The 19,792-nt window shown below is 40.1% G+C and overlaps 1 protein-coding gene and 1 long non-coding RNA gene across 25 annotated transcripts in view; one reads left to right on the top strand and one right to left on the bottom strand.

Moving 5' to 3' along the window:
- The window catches only part of NRXN2 (neurexin 2), an 845,479-nt gene that overhangs the window by 763,478 nt on the left and 62,209 nt on the right, over positions 1–19,792 (top strand). The gene's annotated exons all lie outside the window — the stretch shown is intronic.
- The window catches only part of LOC143806596 (uncharacterized), a 58,105-nt gene continuing 52,238 nt past the window's right edge, over positions 13,926–19,792 (bottom strand). Inside the window, exons 2-3 of the long non-coding RNA XR_013221516.1 lie at positions 16,370–16,443; positions 13,926–14,017 (exon numbers count right to left, since the gene is read on the bottom strand). This is a non-coding gene — a long non-coding RNA (uncharacterized LOC143806596). The remainder of the gene's footprint in view (positions 14,018–16,369; positions 16,444–19,792) is intronic.

Raw genomic sequence — 19,792 nt, 5'->3', positions numbered from 1 at the left:
GGGACCTGCCTACTATTCTTTTACAGAGGTTTTCCTTCTAGAAATGTTTTGTTCCTACAGTCATGAAACCCTCATATATCTTCTTCTTTCCATTAAACCAAGTAATAGAATGATGACCTGTTACTAAGGAACATGCTTGTCCCAGCAAATAGCATCTTAAAATCTCAAGTGTTCACTTAATCGCTGGAAATTTCTTTGCAATCATACTGCTCTGTACTTGATATTTCTAGGAAGGAGCATGTCATAGACAGATGTGTTTCTTCACAATATTGTTTTTTCATTAACCTCAGATCCTGAACCCTTCAGAAGCTGCAATAAGGGCGTCATCGCTCGCCTTTCTACATCTTCCAATGACAGTGATATACAGCATGTTTTTATTATATACAGACGGTGCAATTATTAATCTAGACAGTACAATCTATACACTAAGATACATGGCTGAAAAATGGAAACTTTCACAAGGCTAAACCTTTTCCCAACATCTGCCATATCGGGTTCAGGCTTATGAAGCGGGCTCAGGAGCTGAGCCTGCTTCACACACAGCAGGTGCCAACTGTATCACACAGCAAGAAAAAGTAAATTCTAATCACCCCCTTCTTTTTTTCCCCATTTAAAAATGTAGAACTCAATAATAAACATATTTGGCATCAAATTATAAAATTATTTAACCCATTAATGAAAAAGAATCAAAAAGCTAGAATTGCCTTTTTTATTGCAGCTACTCCCACCAAAAATGGACAATAAAAAAAAGGATTAAAACAGCATATTTATTCCAAAATGATACCAATAAAAGTGTCTGCTGTCCATGCAAAAAGCTCTCTCGCAGCTAAATCGATGGAAAAATAAAAAAAAAGTTACGGGTCTGAGAAAATGACAGCATAAACCATATATCAGTTTCAAATTGCCGTAATTCTACTGCCGGGGAAAATCACACTGTCATGTAATTTTTCCTGAACAGTGAACGTCGTTAAATCAAACCATCCAAAAATGGTAATATTGTTGATTTATCATCATTTCACTGCATTTGGAATTTTATTTCCTTTTTCCATTACAATGTATGGTAAAGTGAATGGTGTCAAACAAAAATACAACTTGTCCTGCGAAAAAAAACAAGCCCTCGTGTTGCTATGTCGATGGAAGAAAAAAGGTATGACTATTACAAGAAGGGGAAGAAAAAAAAATGTCTGTGAAAGAAAAGGGTTAATTTCTTCATTGTTAATTAACCATTTACAACCAATAGCTGCTCTCCCATGTGTAATGATGCGCTGTATGTGCAAGGCTTGTAGCTCTTCATAGGGCTTTCAAGGACAAGCTTTGCACAAGCCAGTCCACTTAGCAGGTCCTAAGAGATCCCTGGTCTTCACCCTTTAAGCCTCATACATGTATCTGGAATTACGGAGGGCCCCTTGGGTTACAACCACAGAGTTGTTGCTGATGGTGCGAGCTGGTAGGGAATAATCATGCTGGGTTAAAACCAGTAGGCAAGGTCAAGAACACAACCGTGAGACAGTTGATTAAACAAATATATGAGCCCATGGTCAGGATTCAGGAACTAATAACCAGGAGTTCCAAAAAGCAGGCTTACAAAATCAGCATGCCAGGGTAAGTAACAACTTATATCTAGCAGCTTGTAACTAGCTGCTGGGAGTTTAAATAGCATGTGGCACCCACTCAAGGATCACCGCAAATAGCTGATTACATCAGCACTCTGCAGTAAGACAGATTCCCTGGTTGGGCAGAACTACAAGTCCCAGCCACATTCATGGTAAACTGGACAGTGCCTGCATCCTCTACTGCCATCTTCAGTTAAAATACAGCGCCGTCTAGCGATTGCAGCAGAAGTTGTAGGAGAGAGTTTAGACACTGACTTGACACCATGTTACTCTCCATTTTAGAAACTGCCCACACATCTGCTATTATAATTTTAATAGATGAATTGCTGTAGCATATTGTGAGGAACGATACACCTTCTACCCTCTCAAGATGTCCCCCAAGAACTTGGTGGAAATGCAATTTTGTAGCTACACAACGTACAGCGAGAGCTATATAACAATGGTGAGGGCTGAAAAGGGAAAGTAAGTGGTAAAAATGAGGTTTCAGGAGGGACTCCTGCAACGATGAAGATTTAACATACTTATTTTGCTGCCTTCTCTTCAAAATATCGTTGTGGTATGCTGCTTTACATGGTTAGTTGATGCTCCTTTAGAAGACAATGAGAGTGGGAAAATTATCTTCTCTAGTCCCTATTCAGGCAGGGGACATTCTGTTACACTCTTTGGAAACAAAGTATGGATCCTTGCTGGGCAGCAGCTGAAAGCATCTTCTAAAGGAGCATGATCTGAATATGTGAAACAAAATGTATGTATTATCTTTGGAAGAAAAGGAAGCAAAAAAGGTAATGAAGTATAGTTTGACTGAAATAGAGGAAAGTCGACCCTCAGGAGGTCCTACCTGGAAAAGGATGCCCCTGTCTTCACTTATCCTGGGGGGGAGTAGAACAACCAGTCCTTTCGGGAGCTACATTCCTAAATCCTGTATCCGTTCCTCATAGGACATGGTTCACAGATCGGTCACCATTCTGGTCGCTCTTCTCTGAACTTGCTCCAGTTTGTTGATGTCTTTTGTAAGAGAATCTATGGCCGCCTGACCCTAGTCTTAGAGCCACATTCAGCTCGGAGAAAGGGTCATGAGCCACATCGAGCACCCCACATCCCCAGCATTGACACCCAAACTCCATTACCCATATAATGACAGCCATAGCTTTACCCTCAGAAGGTACACCTTCCTTATAGGTACTATGCTTATGGTACATCCAGACTTTCTCGCATCAAGCACCCCCACTACTCTATCACATCCAGCTTGAAGCACCCCTCTATCCTATCTTCAGCTCACCATATTTATCTTCTCATAAATGGACATCTAAATCTGTTCTTTTGCACAGGGCTATTCACAAAAGTCACTATCTGCAGACCTCCACCAAAATTGCCGACAGCCGCGAGCCACACAGCATAGGCCTGGAAACCACATGCTGTGGACTCCTTCAGTGAAAAAAAAGATGGCACTAGGATGCAATAAAGAAGGCAACAGCGTGAAATCCTTTTTTTTTTTTTTTTTTTTTTTTTTTTAAATTGGAGGAGTTTGATCCACAAATCAGACCAAAATGAAAGTCTTTTTGCATTCAGTCCAGGTTAAAAAAGAACTGGACATGTAAATATGCCCAGAGACTGTAATGGTTACCTGGTCTAACACAGGCAGAACACGTACGAGAAAGACTGAAATCTGAATGAGGCCTGAGCAAAATTTCTAATTAAGGAATTTTATTCTACTGCACACAGCACGGGGGGTATTACCTTACTTCAGACTGATGGAAGAAAAATTGAGTTGGCAGACCAGTCATCGAGAATAGAAATAAACATATATAAACCCAGTGTAACAAATATGTCATTCAGATGCCTTTATATGAATCCTTGACGGAGCACATGCTGACATTTCCCTCTGAGAAGTAAGACAACACGCAAGCACACCAGGGATCCGATGTTAGAACACACAGAGCTATTACAAAATACATAATCTTGGGAAGAGAGCAGCAGAATCACAAGAGCTTTGACGCTGAAGTAATGGTAATAGAAGACCCGGTCAGTGCAGCATGGTTTTCTTTCCCTTAGAATTGGACTACACCTTTCTTGACTTAATCCCATGGCAGGTTTCAAATCCCTCAGCATACATGATCAAAGACTAGAGCATTATATTATCAACCCTGAAAACCGTATCCACAGCGATTCAAGGCAGATCAAGCTCTCTTAGAATTCCACTTGAAATTGAAGTTTTCCAGAACTCAAATTTTTCTTGCAATTCGACTTCAGCTGGTCATCATTTTGCTTAATTATTTTAAGTTACCAAAAAATAAGCATTACATTCACTTTGCCCCTTACCTGTCCTGCTGGCTCGCTTACGCAATCCAACTCAGTCTTCGCTCTTCAATTCATCCAGTAATGAGTAGGCACCAAGTGATGTCATGACGCTGCTTGATGATTAGTGAGTGCCAAAGAGTGAAGACGGTGGGACTAAGCGAGCCAGCAAAGGATGGAGCTGCAGCACCACGACAGGAGCAGGGTGATGTGAGTATAACATTTTATTTATTTCCTAACTCCTCAGTCTATTATGTTCTAGGATCTGGAGAGCAAGGGAACAGCACTATGGTATTCGGTGAGATATGCACAGGCACAAAGTTTTAATCTCAAAACAGAATAAACCTTATTGTCCTTCATGAAACTTTTTAGCTCCATAAAATAAAAACAGCCTTTCTTCAGCACATATAAATAGCTAAAGCAGTCCTTTCTTCAGCACACATGAACAACCAAAGCAGTCCTTTCTTCAGCACACATGAATAACCAAAGCAGTCCTTTCTTCAACACACAAATAACTAAAACCGTTATTTCTTCAGAACACATGAACAACCAAAGCGGTCCTTTCTCTGGCTAAAGCAAAGTAAATCAAAACTGTCTCACAAACCTGGTATTATAGGAACGTCTACAAAGTATCCACCAGCTATGTCTTTCTCCAGTTCCAACACAACACACTCTACTGCGCTAAGCTGCCTGTTATTAGGCCTGTAAGATGTGGACTGGGGTATGGGAGCAATCTTTCCCACCCAGGCTCTTTTGGTTGCTCCTAAATCCTGGACCCAAAATCCAGTCAAATAAAACCATTCTCAGTAACCTAGTACCACTGATACAGACTTCCAAATCCAATTTCGACAGATTTTTTATTATCCGCCATGTGATCTTGATTTGATATTGAAGGAGTAACTTCAAGCCATAAAGCCTTCTAAATAACGGAGACATCCTTACCGGGTAATCTGGTAAATTTTAGAGTAAGACAGACCTAATCTCCCTCATTTTATGACAGTGGGGTTTTCCCACAGTAACACCGCCGTTCTCCTAACCCGTGATCTCTGTGGTTATATATTTTTTCTAAGCTCCCATACCTGCACTGTTAGAGTCCCTCTAACAAGATGTTCTACCCCCACACAAGTTCTCCTGCTCTCCCTCCTCCCGCTCTCCCTCTTTTGATATGCAGAATCTGTTCCCCCCCTCAGGTCACATCCTAATCCCAGCACAAAATGCTGACAGAGCCGTCTAGGGGTTGCCATGGTGATGGCGCAGTAATTACCCGGGTTGGGAGAAGCCGCTGAGAACCGAGATGTATTTATTTATTTATTTTTTTCTCTCTTTTTCTCGAGCTCAGTGCAGTTGAAATCCTTTTTTAACCCTTTGATATTTATCTCCGAACCCTTGCAAATGATGCCAGATTTATCTTCTGAGTCAGATATCAATGAAGTATTCCTGTCGGGCTGGGATTATCGTGTCAGGACTCGCATTGCCTCTTGCAGGCCACGTGAGCATTGTTTAAGATGCCAGTTGTGTTATGTATTAGCCTAATTAATTACATCCGTCAGGCTGGAAAAATGGTAATAATAGCTCCGAAGCTGGAATTACATTATTTAATTCTGTCATTTATTAAGCGGCAGCCATAACCAGGTGTTATGAATTGTTATAAATGGGGGGTGTCCACCTTTGGAGAATTGATTTTATATACACTTAAGTGCATGTAATTGGGGATAAAAATCACTTTTGCTCTTGGGTGACATTAAACCTCTTGTACCGTTTGCCTTCTACAGCCCGTGTGTTACTGGCTGCAGAATGGGTTAACTGAGAATCCGTCAGTGAGCTCGTTCTGACGTCTATTAGGAGAATTTTTAACTTTGTGTCTTTTTTCTGAGCTCCTCCATGCTGATTTGTGATCACAAACAGGGGCGCAACCATGATAAGTGCAGGGGTTTTAATTGCACCTGAGCTCTGGAGCCTAGGGGGTCAAAAAAGTCTCTTTAGCCTACATGAAAACACCATTACTATTAAAAACTTGCAATAATTGGGGGCTCAGTTAGAACTTTTGCATTGGGGCCCAGGAGCTTCAAGTTACTCCACTGACCATATTTAATGTGAAGGGGAACAAAGAGCTTATTAAAGGAACAAGGTGCAACATGTTTAAGGTAACCCAAATACAAAGAATACTTTTAGCCCCTAATACATTTATTTAAAGAAGCACTCCTCCTCCTATCAACTTTTTATCCTATTAATTTATTGAGATCATATTATACAGCACTGTGTACTTACAATTGCTCATTTTGTCTTTCTACCCAGATAATTCTTCTCTTTCCTCTGCTCTATGTAGAAGCAGGAAGTCTTTTATTCCTGTATGAGTCATCCCTCTCTCCAATTCCTGTCCCAGCTGCTCCGCTCATCCCCCTGCCAAGGACATTTCCAGTGATGCAGGGAAAAGAGACTTCCTGTTTCTACAAAGAGTTTAGAAGGATTCAGCTAGTCAGTTATTAATAATGGAAAAGAGAAGAATTAACTAAGTAGGAAGGCAAAATGAGCAATTGTAAGTACATAGTGCTGTTTAATATGATGATTGCAATATATTAAGAGGATACGATTTTTGATGTGAGGAGGAGTGCTGCTTTAGGTAAAAAAGGGTCATATTCTATGTATAAATAGATAGATAGATGATAGATAGATACATAATAGATAATAGATAGATGGATAGAATGAGCTCTTTGCCCTAATTGTAAGGAGTTCGTCAATTCAAAAACAGTCATCCAAAGGAGAGTTTACATTATCCACTCATTTTTGCATGTCCCAAGAGCTCCCTTGGGTTCACCCTTTCACCCCCTCTATATAGGGGTCTGGTCTTTGCTGTAGGGGCTCCTTGGTTGCATCCATAGAGTAACTGCTTGCCAGTGCGAGTTCATGGAAACTGTTGAACATGCCGGGTCAACACCAAAAGGACAGCACCAAGAACCAAAATCAGACCATAAAACTGTAGTTCATGGTAACGAAGTTAAAGTTTACAAGGTCATGAAAAGTTTGAAACTGCATCTTTTTCTTGTAGTAAAAAACTTCCATTTTTCAAGGGTAAGACGCTTTAGAAAATGCTCCTTCTTTCTAGCTTTTTCTCTGCATTTTCTTATCCTGAACATTTTTGTTACTGTTTTTTGGTCATTTTCCAAAGCGCTTTGTCAAGGGTTTTTTGCAGACAGCCTTTTTGGTTAACTTTTTTCCAGTGTTTCTCTGGATCTTTTTTGTAGCCATTTTTCTGCATTTTTTAAATCCGTTAAGCAATCAATAAACGCTTATAATTTTTTGTGGCAAAAATGCTTAGAAAATGCTGAAAAAATGCCCAGGCATCATCTTAGCTTTCCCATTGACTACTTCTTTTTTTTTTTCTTAAGGAGAAAACGCCTGAAGAATGTTCACATTACTTCTTTTAGAACTTTGGCGTGTTTGAATGCCCAAATGGTTTAAAAGATGCTCAAAAGCCTGAACATGTGAACAGCGAGTTGCTTTCCCATTGAAACAAATAAGATGATTCTTTTGAGAGTTTTAGAGTGATTTTTCCTGTGATTTTATGAGCAAAAAATGCCAGAAAAAGACAAACTGTGAATATTACCTAAGAGTGAAATCTTAATAGAGCCTCTAGCAGAATAAACGGGAACAAAGGAGAGTCAATTGTAGATGTCGATCCACATAAAGATCATCAGAGAGTATAGAAAATACAATAACTGATGATGACACCGGTACCAGAAGTACCGGTCCTCCTTAAAGAGTATGGCCAATCTGTAAGACTTTTTAAAACGCTAACAGAACTATCACTCGAGTTGGCTTTATGGGAAGAACCATCCCGTTACCACCAGGAGCACAGTGACAAGAGTTGATAGTGGAGTTAAAATCCTAATGTTAACGACACCATCTTTCTAAAAAGTTGGTGAGAGTGCGGTAACTTAAGAAAAGTCACACATTACTATGCAAATATGGCGGGTTCTTTTTTTGGAGCAAAAAATGAGCAGAAACTCCAAGTTTTTCAGAAGTTTTGAGTCTCTGAGAAGTATTTTGGAAAGTTTCCACTCTAAAAACACCTAAAACAAAACCTCAGTGTGAATATACCCTAAAGGTATATACAAACAAAATTTTTTTGGTGGGTGGAAGGGCCACCAGGGTTTTTTAGGTGGAGTCGCTTCAAGAAAATAGCGATGGTCTTTTTCCTAATGGCTTTGCTGTTGTTTGTTTGGATACCTCACCGACAGCCTCTTTTCTCTACATTTTCCATTGCAGTAGCAAGCAGCTTCCTAGCAGAAGCCTCCCAAATAATGAGTATGCTACATCTTTCAACCGTTTCCAAACCTTGAAGTAGTTAAAAGTAGCAAAAGACTGACCATGTGCGCAGCAATGTCGTTTTTACATTGCTGGGGCAATCCAACTGAAAATACGTGATGAGCACATACAGTGCTATGTGCACACAGAGTTTTTCAAAGAGTTTTTTTGGTAGCAAAAACTAAGCGCAAACCTTCCTAATCCTCCTCCAAATCTCAAAACTCCTCAAAAACTTGAAGTTTCTGCACAGTTTCTGCTCCGCAAACTCAGCAAAATGATTCTTGGGGCGATTCATCAAGACCTTCAAGTCTTCATGAGGGGGTGTTTTGGAGTGGACTCTCATGGTTGAGCCTCTTAATGAATCATTCTAGGCTCATCGTGGCATGCAAAGTTATGCATGCCTCCCAACAAATCTTACTCCAGACTCTGCTGGACCACTTGTCATGAATTTGAGGAGCACGAGTCAACCCCATCCCATCTCCTCATTTTGTAGGAGCTGGGGCAAGAATAGCGTGAAAACCAGAAGTTGCATTTTACTGCACCAAAATAATTGTGACTTTTTAAAGCTTTTTTTACACCAGAAGTCTGGCACAAAAAATGTTGGATGAATTTCTCCCTTTGTGATGACATACCCTTAGGTGTTAGGCTGTTTCTTATCTTGATGGTCCTCGCTGCTCCAGGGCAGATGTGATTGGACAGCAAAGACCATAATTGGACAAGGACCATGATTCATGACTGTCATGGTGGATCCGTGTCACTTGGACCCCATGTTGCTTTATCCGAACATGCAGGTAACCAGATTATCTAAGTAAACCGAGTAAATTAAATATTTCAGTAAATCTTCTTAATACAACTCGCAGCACTCTGCATTAAGCCTCTTTTGATCTGAAAAAGTTACAATGAAGTATCCATGGCAAAGAGCTTGTTTTATGCGGTGTGGAAAAAGCTCCAAAATATCAGCTCTCCATAGCCGCGATACTTTAGAAACACAGTACGTTGTGATTGATCACAGCACGGCTCTGTTACATTGAAATAATTTCTGATAGGATTAACAAGTCCAAACATGATATTGTAATAGCGTGAATTCCCCCGAATAAGTAAAATCAATGTAGTCTGTAGATTATCAAGTGTGCGACTCTCAGGGGCGTCAGACGAGGTTTAAACAGTCACTTTTTTTTATCATTGGAGCAAAGTGCAATTGCTCTCGGCTTCTGACTATATAATGACATTACTTCTAGAGTTTCTGAACTGATTGGGATGGAATATTCTCCTGTGCGTAAACTAAACACAGGATGTTTTTTTGTGCCATTTTTGATTAGCAGCTTTTAGACAACCATCATGTTTATATTTATATGTAGCATTGTAGCAAAAAAAATGAAAAAAAAAGTGAATAGGTTTGTTTCTGCAGACTTTGCATGCTTTTTTTTAAAGCTGATCGATCCCCAAATTTTACAATACAACCTACATATGTTACTAAATAGATCTCTCAGATAAGGATGATTGATGTATTCACTTGAAAATTCATCTTCAGAATGGTTCAATTTCTAACCACCTAGCCGGTTTGACAGCTCCTCAGTGGCCCTCTTACCCTGCTGCTGAATCTCAGCCTCCACCGCTGTTTATTGACGGCTCCTCAGTATTCTTCCTCCCTGCTGCTGAGATCTCACTTTTCAGTACAAGCTGCAGCTGTCAGGCTGGGTGGGTAGGAGAATGAATGTGTTTCCATTTATGAGATCTCTCAATCTATAGCAGCTCTCATCTTAATATTCATCATTCTTAGATTCTTCCTCCCTGCTGCTGAGATCTCACTTTTCAGTACAAGCTGCAGCTGTCAGGCGGGGTCGGTAGGAGACTGAATGTGTTTGGATTTGAGCTCTCTCAAGCTATAACAGCCAGGGCCGGCTCCAGGTTATCGTGAGCCCCGAGCGAAAGATTCTCAGTGGGCCTCTTTAGCACATACCACGATTCATGATGCACAGATACCCCAGATAAATATAGGTATAGTACAATGCCAAAGATTTCACTTGCTTCTTATATTACATGAGTGATATATGTTGTAAATTCTACAATATATCAGAAACTGGATAGTATAGTCCTCCACACAGTATTATGGGCACCCCATAGTGCTCCATACAGAATAATGTGCCCCATATATTGCTCCATACAGAATAATGGACCCCATATAATGCTTCATACAGAATAATGAGCCCCATATATTGCTCCATACAGAATAATTCACCATGTAATGCTCCATGCAGTATAACAAGCCACATATATTGTTCTATACAGTATGAGCCCCGTATATTGCTCCATGCAGTATAATGGGTCCCATATAATACTCCATAAAGGATAATGAGCCCCCATAGAATGCTGCATACAGTATAATGAGCCCCATAGAATGCTCCATACAGTATAATGGTCCACATATAATGCTCCATAAAGGATAATGATTCCTATAGAATGCTCCATACAGTATAATGAGCCCCATATAATGCTCCATACAGTATAATGGTCCCCATATAATGCTCCATAAAGGATAATGAGCCCCATATATTCCTCCATATAGTATAATGAGTATTGATTAGCGAATATACTCGTTGCATGGGTTTTCCCGAGCACGCTCGGGTGGTCTCCGAGTATTTGTGACTGCTCGGAGATTTAGTTTTCATCGCCGCAGCTGAATGATTTGCGGCCATTAGACAGCTTGATTACATGTGGGGATTCCCTAGCAACCAGGCAACCCCCACATGTACTCGGGCTGGCTAACAGCTGTAAATTATGCAGCTGAGTCAACAAAAACTAAATCTCAGAGCAGTCACAAATACTCGGAGATCACCCGAGCGTGCTCGGGAAAACCCGAGCAACGAGTATATTTGCTCATCACTAATAACGAGCCCCATAGAATGCTCCATACAGTATAATGGGGCCTATATAATGCTCCATACAGTATTATGGGCCCCATGTAATGTTCCAAAAAGGATAATGAGCCCCATATATATCTCCATACAGTATGAGCCCCATATAATGCTCTATACAGTATGATGATATCAATAGTAGTGGATTCCATAGCTGTTTTTTTCCTGAGAACGTGGGATATCAACAATAGTGGATTCCATAGCTGGGTTCTATCCTGAAAATGTGAGAGATCAATAGCAGTGGATTCCATAGCTGGGGTTCTATCCCGAGAATGTGGGATATCAATAATATTGGATTCCACAGCTGTTTTTATTTCCTGAGAATGTGGGATATCAATAGTATGGGATTCCATAGCTGGGTTTTATCCTGAGAACGTGGGATACCAATAGCAGTGGATTCCGTAGCTGGGATTCCATCCCGAGAATCAACCCGTTTGCAATTGGAAATGAATAGAGAGAGACAGGCATGAGCAGTCACGTCTATGTCCTTGACAACGTGCCCCATTTTTGAGATTGATGAGAGTGCCAGTGGCTGTACCCACCTTGAACTTTTATGACATATTGACAGCCCCTTTACGCACAGATTGTCAATTAATAATAGGTGATAAGTTGCTGATTGTAGGGGGTCTAACTGCTGGGACTTTATGAATCTTAAGAATAGGGCACTTCAGTCCCCCGTTTCAATAGAGTGATGGACTTGCATACATGACACCAATTCCTTCATTGTCTGCAGGACTCTGCTATCTCCATCAATCCCACAGACAATGAATAGAGTGGTGGTACACATTATTATTATTATTTATTATTATAGCTCCATTTATTCCACAGCGCTTTAAATGTGAGGAGGGGGTATACATAAAAACAAGTACACTCCCTGACAGAAGTTATGTCGCTTATCCATGTTATGTAAATAAAAGCTTATAACCTGTCGTTAAATTATTCTTTTGAAAGCAGAAACCCTCCGAAATGTGGTTTAGGTTAAGAAAATAAATTGGCATCAATGTAGAAATATTGATCAGTTATTGGACACAGAATGGTCAGATTTTGGCAAGACAAAAGTTTTGTCGCCCACTGAAAGTAATGTGATATTTAAACAAATAATTAACTTAAAATACAAATATATGTTGCATAACATGTGTGAATGAAGTTGTGGTGCTATTAGAGTCATATTTAATATTTTCTGTGACTTCCATGAGCTTGAAGGACTGCGTCCATGTGATTCAACAATGATTCATACAATTTATTAATGAAGTCATCAGGAATAGCAAAGAATGCAGTCTTACATGCCTCCCAGAGTTCATCTAGATTCTTTGGTTTTGTCTTCCAAGCTTCCTTTTTCATCCTACCCCAAACACGCTCAATGATGTTCATGCCTGGTGACTAGGCTTGCCAGTCCTTGAGCACCTTGATCTTTCTTGCCTGGAGGAACTTTGTTGTAGAGATGGATGTATGAGACGGAGCACCATCCTGCTGCAGAATTTGACCCCTTTTATGATTTGGAATATAAGAGATAGCTAATACTTCTTGATAGTTTAGGCTATTGATATTGCCTTCCACCTTGCAAATGTTTCACACACCCCCATACTGAATGTAACCCCAGACCATGATCTTTCCACCACCAAATTTAGCTGTTTTCTGGGTGTATTTTGGATCCATACGGGCTCCAGTAGGTCTCCTGCTGTATTTTCGGTGGCTGTGGTGTAATTCTACTGAAGATTCATCAGAGAAATCCACCTTCTGCCACTTTTCCAGCGTCCATCTGTTTAGCAGGCTGTGGGACTTTGCAAATGCCACACGGTTTTTTATTTGCCTTTTGTTTAGTGCTGGATTCTGGGCACTGATTCGACTATGGAGGCCATTTCGAGACAGAATCCTACAAACTGTTCTAGTTGACACAGGGACTTGAGGTGACCAGGCCTGTTGGAGCTCTGCTGCAATGGAAGAGGGGCTTGCTTTGGATTTTCTAACCAACAAACGTTGCTCCTGAGCAGTTGTCTTACAGGGTCTGCCAGACCTGGGCTTGTCAAACATCTCCAGTCTCTTTTTAAATCTTTTTTTAATTCTTTGTACTTGACGCTAAGACACATTAAAGGTGTCAGCCACCTCTGCAAGTGGATCTGGTCTTCAGCCTCTTGATAATCCAGGCTTTGGTCACAGGGTGGATTTTTGGCATGTTGTCAGAGCTCAAGTTGCAATTCAAGTGAAGGTCTGGGGTGCTGGGTTCCTTTTTATACACACACTAATTAACTGATCATTTACTGAGCACAGGTGAGGATGTAAACTAGGATTGGGTGCATTATATCACCAGGCGACAAAACTTTTGTCTTGCCAAAATCTGACCATTCTGTGTCCAATAACTGATCAATATTTCTGCATTGATGCCAATTTATTTTCTTAACCTTAACCACATTTCAGAGGGTTTCAGCTTTCAAATGAATAATTTATACAACCAATTGATGAATTTAACGTCAGATTATAAGCTTTTATTTACATAACATGGATAAGCGACATAACTTCTGTCAGGGAGTGTACAGTACAATACAAGTCACAATGGTACAGGAGGAGAGAGGATCCTGCCCGCTAGGGCTCACAATCTACAAGGTACACATCCTCAATAATCATTATCTCCAAATGGAGGACTTAGCCATAGGGATAGGATAATTAGTGATAATTAGCCATAGGGATAGGAAGATAAATCCATAATACACTGAGGATTGTACAGATAGTGAAGAATATTAGTGAGTCAGGAAAAGACTATAATACAGATGTCTTTGATATAGAGGGAGATAGGAGACCTACCGTAAGTGTCATACACATCTTTTCAGGCCATTTGGAAGCTCTGGAGTTCTTTTCATTTCCTACAAATGTATTCTCTGCTAATCGAATTTCCTGGAAAAAATAAAATTTCAAAAGATTGCTCTCTCTTAACTAGTGATGATTGAACGTGTTCGGATAAGGTGTTATCTGAGCATGCTCGGGTGCTAACTGAGTGTCTTTGGCGTGCTCGATTACTAAGTTACAGTAACTGCGGCTGCATGTCTCACAGCTATTCAACAGCCGCAACACATGTAGGAATTGCCTAACAAACAATCCATTCATGTGTTATGACTTTCGAACAGATGTGAAACATGCAGGCGAAGGGATTCTAACAAATTATTTGAGCACGCCGAAGATACTCCGCTAGCACCTGAGCATGCTCAGATAACACCTTATCCCAGCACATTCGATCATCACTACCTTTAACTTAATTTCTTATAAAACTTAGATTTTCTTCAACGAGTTTCAAAACAAGTATTGTTTGTACACAGTGTAGGACTGGCGTAACAAGGGCCCACCAGAAACATTGACTCTGGGGGCCTGCTGTCCAGTTACAGGCAAATATTACATTACCCTCATTTACAAATTCACCTCCTCTTCTATATAATAATATGCTAGGTAGTTTGTTATAGGAATGAAGAGCTGCTGGCTTGGTCTATACATGGAGAATCCAGTGTACTGTGTCAACTACTGCTCTTTTAGGGTGGTGGTGGGCCCACCGGGGAATTCTCCTGCACTCCAATCGGCCAGTCCAAACCTGCTTGTGCGGATAGTTCACCAGCTTCTGTTTGTGCTATGGTCTCAAATGAAAATGAATATAGCTGGCAGCCTTGTGTATATCAGCAGGATGGGAGGGGTACTAAACAGGGCATTGTATAAATATACTGCGGAATACATGTGTGCGTTTTTGTTTTAATCTCTGGAAATCTAATGTAAAATAACAAGCCCCTTTATACAGAACTATTATTATGAGTTTATTACTGTTTTATGCTATAAATATTGTCATATCCCATTTTCCACTGTGGTTTTGTTGACTGTAATTCCATGAAACAACTATTAATTAGAAGCCATTCAAGTAATCCGTTTCTAGCGGCTGACTGTTAATCTAAAACGCAAGTAAAGAACTTCATTTCCTGTTGGTTTCGTTTCTTTTATACATTTGTTTTAGATGCATATTTAATTTGTTCTGTATCATATCTAATTGAGTTTTCTCATCATTAATAGCAAATGATTTTTATTTTTTATTTCTTTTACACTTTCATTTAATTATTGCTAGAATTTTTCTCTGCCCGGGGTAACATATTCACTATTTTCATGTAACAATTAAATATGTTACTAACTTGTTATGATAACGAGCAAAAGCTACATGTCTAGAAAATGTTATATTTGTAAATTAGTGTCAGATCGCCAGCAGCGGGACATTCATAAATGAATTTTAGATCAGTTTATACCAATGGAGCCTGTGCACATGATGGATGCCATACTTCATCGCTGCAGAAAACATCACGCTGAGCTGTATGACGGCCACAGAAACTATTATATATCCCACAGTCACTAGTTTACGAAACCGGAATGGATGGCAATTACAAAGATCATATGATATGCCGGGCACTAGACCACTGCCAATTTTTTTTAGACGCAGCCTTGATAGATGAAGCCCTGTGCAGTAATCCAGTTATAAAAAAATATCAATATTTTTCTGCAATGTGACTAAGGAGTTTTTAGAGAAGAGTTATTGAAATCCTGTGGACATTCCAAGTCATAGTAAACCATGAGAATAAGCTTAAAGAAGCAAAAAACTATATTAGAGATAAATAAAAGAAAAATACTTAAAATACTTTATGCAGAATGTATCTAGTCTTGCTTGGTCTTTTGATAAATATACGTCTGACAGCTTTTGGATAGCAGTAGTAGACTATGGGCAGCTCGGTGGTTGACCTGCAGTGATGAGGTTGTGGGTTTCAATATGATTTCTTGTTGTTTTCCCCATGTTTGCATTGACTTCCCCTGGATACTCAGTGCAAAGTGTGAGATCTGATTTGGTTAAGTGAAAGGCTTAAGACTGGGCTCTAAGGGGTAACGTTTCTCCTTGTGGAGAGCAATAAGCCAGTGACAAGGCGATGAAGTCTCCTCACTCTGACATGCCAGGCCTTACTTGCCACTCTCCACAAGCTGAAATGTTACCCTTTAGATCCATAAAAAGAAAAACTCCTCAAAAAATACTGGCAGGCAGGACAGCATTTCAAGCTCTAGACGCTAATGTTGGTGTCCACTTGCTAATTCTCTTCATGATTCACTTGTTTCTGGAAGTCGTCATGATAAATGGCCAGTGTTATCAAAGATCAACGATAAAACTAATGTTCGCTGTTGATCATCAATTGAGATGTTGTAAATATAATTGTTGGTAGCGGTAGTAACACTTACACAAGGTGTTGCTGCCTAGCACCCCGTCAGGTCCTGGTGGTCAGGGATGTAGACCAAGTTGCCCAAGACTCGTGCTCCATTGGGAAAAAAAAATAAATTCTGTGTTAGGGTCTGTAGATTAACTCTAGTCTTAAATTACAATAACTACACAGACTAAATATTATAAGCAAAACAGGATTTAAACTTACCGCCATGCCATGACCGGAAAACACCGCCATACCATGACTGGATAACACTGTCATAGGCAATACCGCCATAACAAGATTGGGTTACACCGCCATACCATGACTGGGTAACACTGCTATATAGTGACTGGATAACACCAACATACTGTGACTGGGTTAAGCCACCATACCATATACTGGATAACATCGGCATACCGTGACTGGGTTACATTGACAATGACTGAATAGCACCACTATACACCATCATAATGTTACTGGATTATACCATGACTGGATAACGGCGCCATACCATGACTGGATAGCACCACTATATGGTGACTGAGTAACATCGGCATATCATGACTGGGTTACACCTCCATACTATGACTGGATAACACTGCCATAAAATTACTGGTTATCACCGCCATACCATGACTGGATAACACCATTATATGGTGACTGGGTAACATCGGCATATCATGACTGGGTTACACCTCCATACTATGACTGGATAACACTGCTATAAAATTACTGGTTATCGCCGCCATTCCGTGACTGGATAACAGCGCCATACAGTCACAGGTTATCACCGCCATACCATGACTGGATAACAGTGCCATAAAATCACAGGCTATCACCACCATACTATGACTGGATAACACCGTTATATGGTGACTGGGTAACATCGGCATATCATGACTGGGTTACACCTCCATACCATGACTGGATACCACTGCCATAAAATTACTGGTTATCACTGCCATTCCGTGACTGGATAACAGCGCCATACAGTCATGGTTTATCACCGCCATACCATGACTAGATAACACCCCCATATAGTGACTGGGTTACACTGCCATACAATAACTGGATATCACTGTTATATGGTAAGTGAATAACATCACCATACAGTGACTTGATATCATTGCCATACAGTGACTTGATGGCACCACCATACCATGACTGTACAGATGACTCTTAAGTCTACCTCTCAGGTCCAGACATTACATCTCTGCAGTCCAGAGTCAGAGATATCCTCCAAATTCTTAAAATTCAACACAGACAAAACTGAACTAACCATCTTTCCTCCATCCCATGCATCCCCATACCAGACCGATCCATCACAATTAATGACTCCACGCCCTCACCTACCTCTAAGTCCGCTGCCTGGTTGTAACCTTCGACTTTGCTCTACCCTTTAACCACAAATCTAAGCCCTTACCACCTCCAAAACATTTCTCAAAATTGACTCGTTCCTCAACTCTGAGTCAACAAAAAATGTAAGTACACCCTCATCATCTCGCGCCTCTACTACTGCCAATTTCTTCTCTGTGCCCCCCCCAGATCCCTTCAATCCAATCTCAACGCTATTGTACAACTTTGAGATTTCTGAAATTACACCTACCAGATGTTTCAGATTAGTGCATGAAAACAAATAACTTCCAAAACAAAAAGTTTTCTTTTAGAAGTTGTGAGAATTTTTTTTTTTACAGTTCTTCAAATCCCAGCATTCTATCATTCGGAATTTGAAGAGCATTTTTATTTCCGTGACATTTTGGTACTTTTTATGTGCCTCTTACATTTGCTCTTCATATTTAAACTGTTCGAATCGAGATTACTGTATTTTGTATGTTTAGTCATAAAACAAAAAGCCTCCATAATTTTGACAAAAATGCCTCCTGCTACACCCCTTGGCCTGTGATATAATTTTGCTCTTTTCTTTCCAAGCGTACTATTAATCTACAAGTGCTTTAATGTTGAAAATTAACATTCCAACTACAACCTCCATGTTGAATGAAGCCACAATTGAGAATTCAGTTTTATATGGAAATCTGTGTGAATCTAATAGAAAAAGAAAGCGTGCCATATCCTATTGGACTCAACGTTGCAGAGTTATTCTCCCCTTGAAGCAGCGCATATACAGAGTACAAAACAGCAGCGTACAGTGTGCGCATCTCAATATAGTGCATGAGGCTTTATACCGCAGTGATATGGACTCGTGAAAGAGGAGTAAGACTAAAATGATGATTACGATATAACAAATCAATAATGAGTGAGCAAAATTGGCAACACTCTGTTTAGTATCAGGTAAAATGTAAAAATTACGGCAAAATTATATGGCTAAAAATACAACTAAAATATAGTGTTCATATAGGAGAAAGCAAACAACTGCTGTCAAACTTTAGCCAAATATTCTAATTCTTTGGAAACTCCAAATATGACAAAATCCGCGTTATGCTGTCAATGCAGATAACTCAGATTACATATTTTATATTGGCTTACTTGCACTTTTGCAGTTCTTAATCTTGGATATTTTGATGAATAATCACTCTCGGTGGGGGTTGTCATGCTGTTAAACAAAAATGAATATCCTAAAATGTTCAAAAATGTGTGTGTATATATTTATCTATCGCTCTCTTATTTATAACGTGTATATACTGTATATTATATATAAAACAATAGAACAATAAAAGTGTTAATATTGGCTACCATGCACAGGTTTCGCTCAAGACACTCCACTTATCAGATCCGGGGGGGGGGGGGGGGTAGGGGGGTAACCCTGGCCTTCATCCTTTATTCCCTGTAGAGAGATCTGGATTTAAACTGGCCCCTGGTCTGGGAACACAGGAATAAGCTGCTGTTGGATGGTGCAAGTTGTCAGGAGTGGTCCGAAAGCTGGGTCAGAACCAAAAGGGCAGAAAAAAGTACAAAATTGGAATATTTAATAATAGTCAGAAACACAAGCTGAGGTTAAACAGCTAAACAGACTAATCCAGAGGAGCAGAAGACGATATCTGGCAATTTCCAGTAGTAATCTGGAAGCTTAAGTAGGGTGCAGTGCTCTCCAATTGTCCAGAGCCGAAAGCTGATAAGTCCAGCTGGATAGCACACGCACCCATAGTGCCAGACTGGAGAAAACTGCAGGTCACAGCCACCCTAATCTACATGGCTGGACAGAGCCTGTGCCGTGCAGAGCTTCAGATTCAAACATCTCTTCTACAACCCCTGGCAAAAATTATGGAATCACCGGCCTTGGAGGATGTTCATTCAGTTGTTTAATTTTGTAGAAAAAAGATCACAGACATGGCACAAAACTAAAGTCATTTCAAATGGCAACTTTCTGGCTTTAAGGAACACTAAAAGAAATCAAGAACAAAAAGTGTGGTAGTCAGTAATGGTCTGTGACCGAACTGTAAGAAAGCGCCTAAAGGAAATGGGATTTACATACAGAAAAGCTAAATGAAAGCCATCATTAACA

This window comes from Ranitomeya variabilis, chromosome 2 (genome assembly GCF_051348905.1).
Source record: "Ranitomeya variabilis isolate aRanVar5 chromosome 2, aRanVar5.hap1, whole genome shotgun sequence".
Classification (NCBI taxonomy): Eukaryota; Metazoa; Chordata; class Amphibia; order Anura; family Dendrobatidae; genus Ranitomeya; species Ranitomeya variabilis.
Note: the sequence above shows the minus strand (reverse complement) of the source record. Positions and strands in the feature narration are given on the sequence as shown.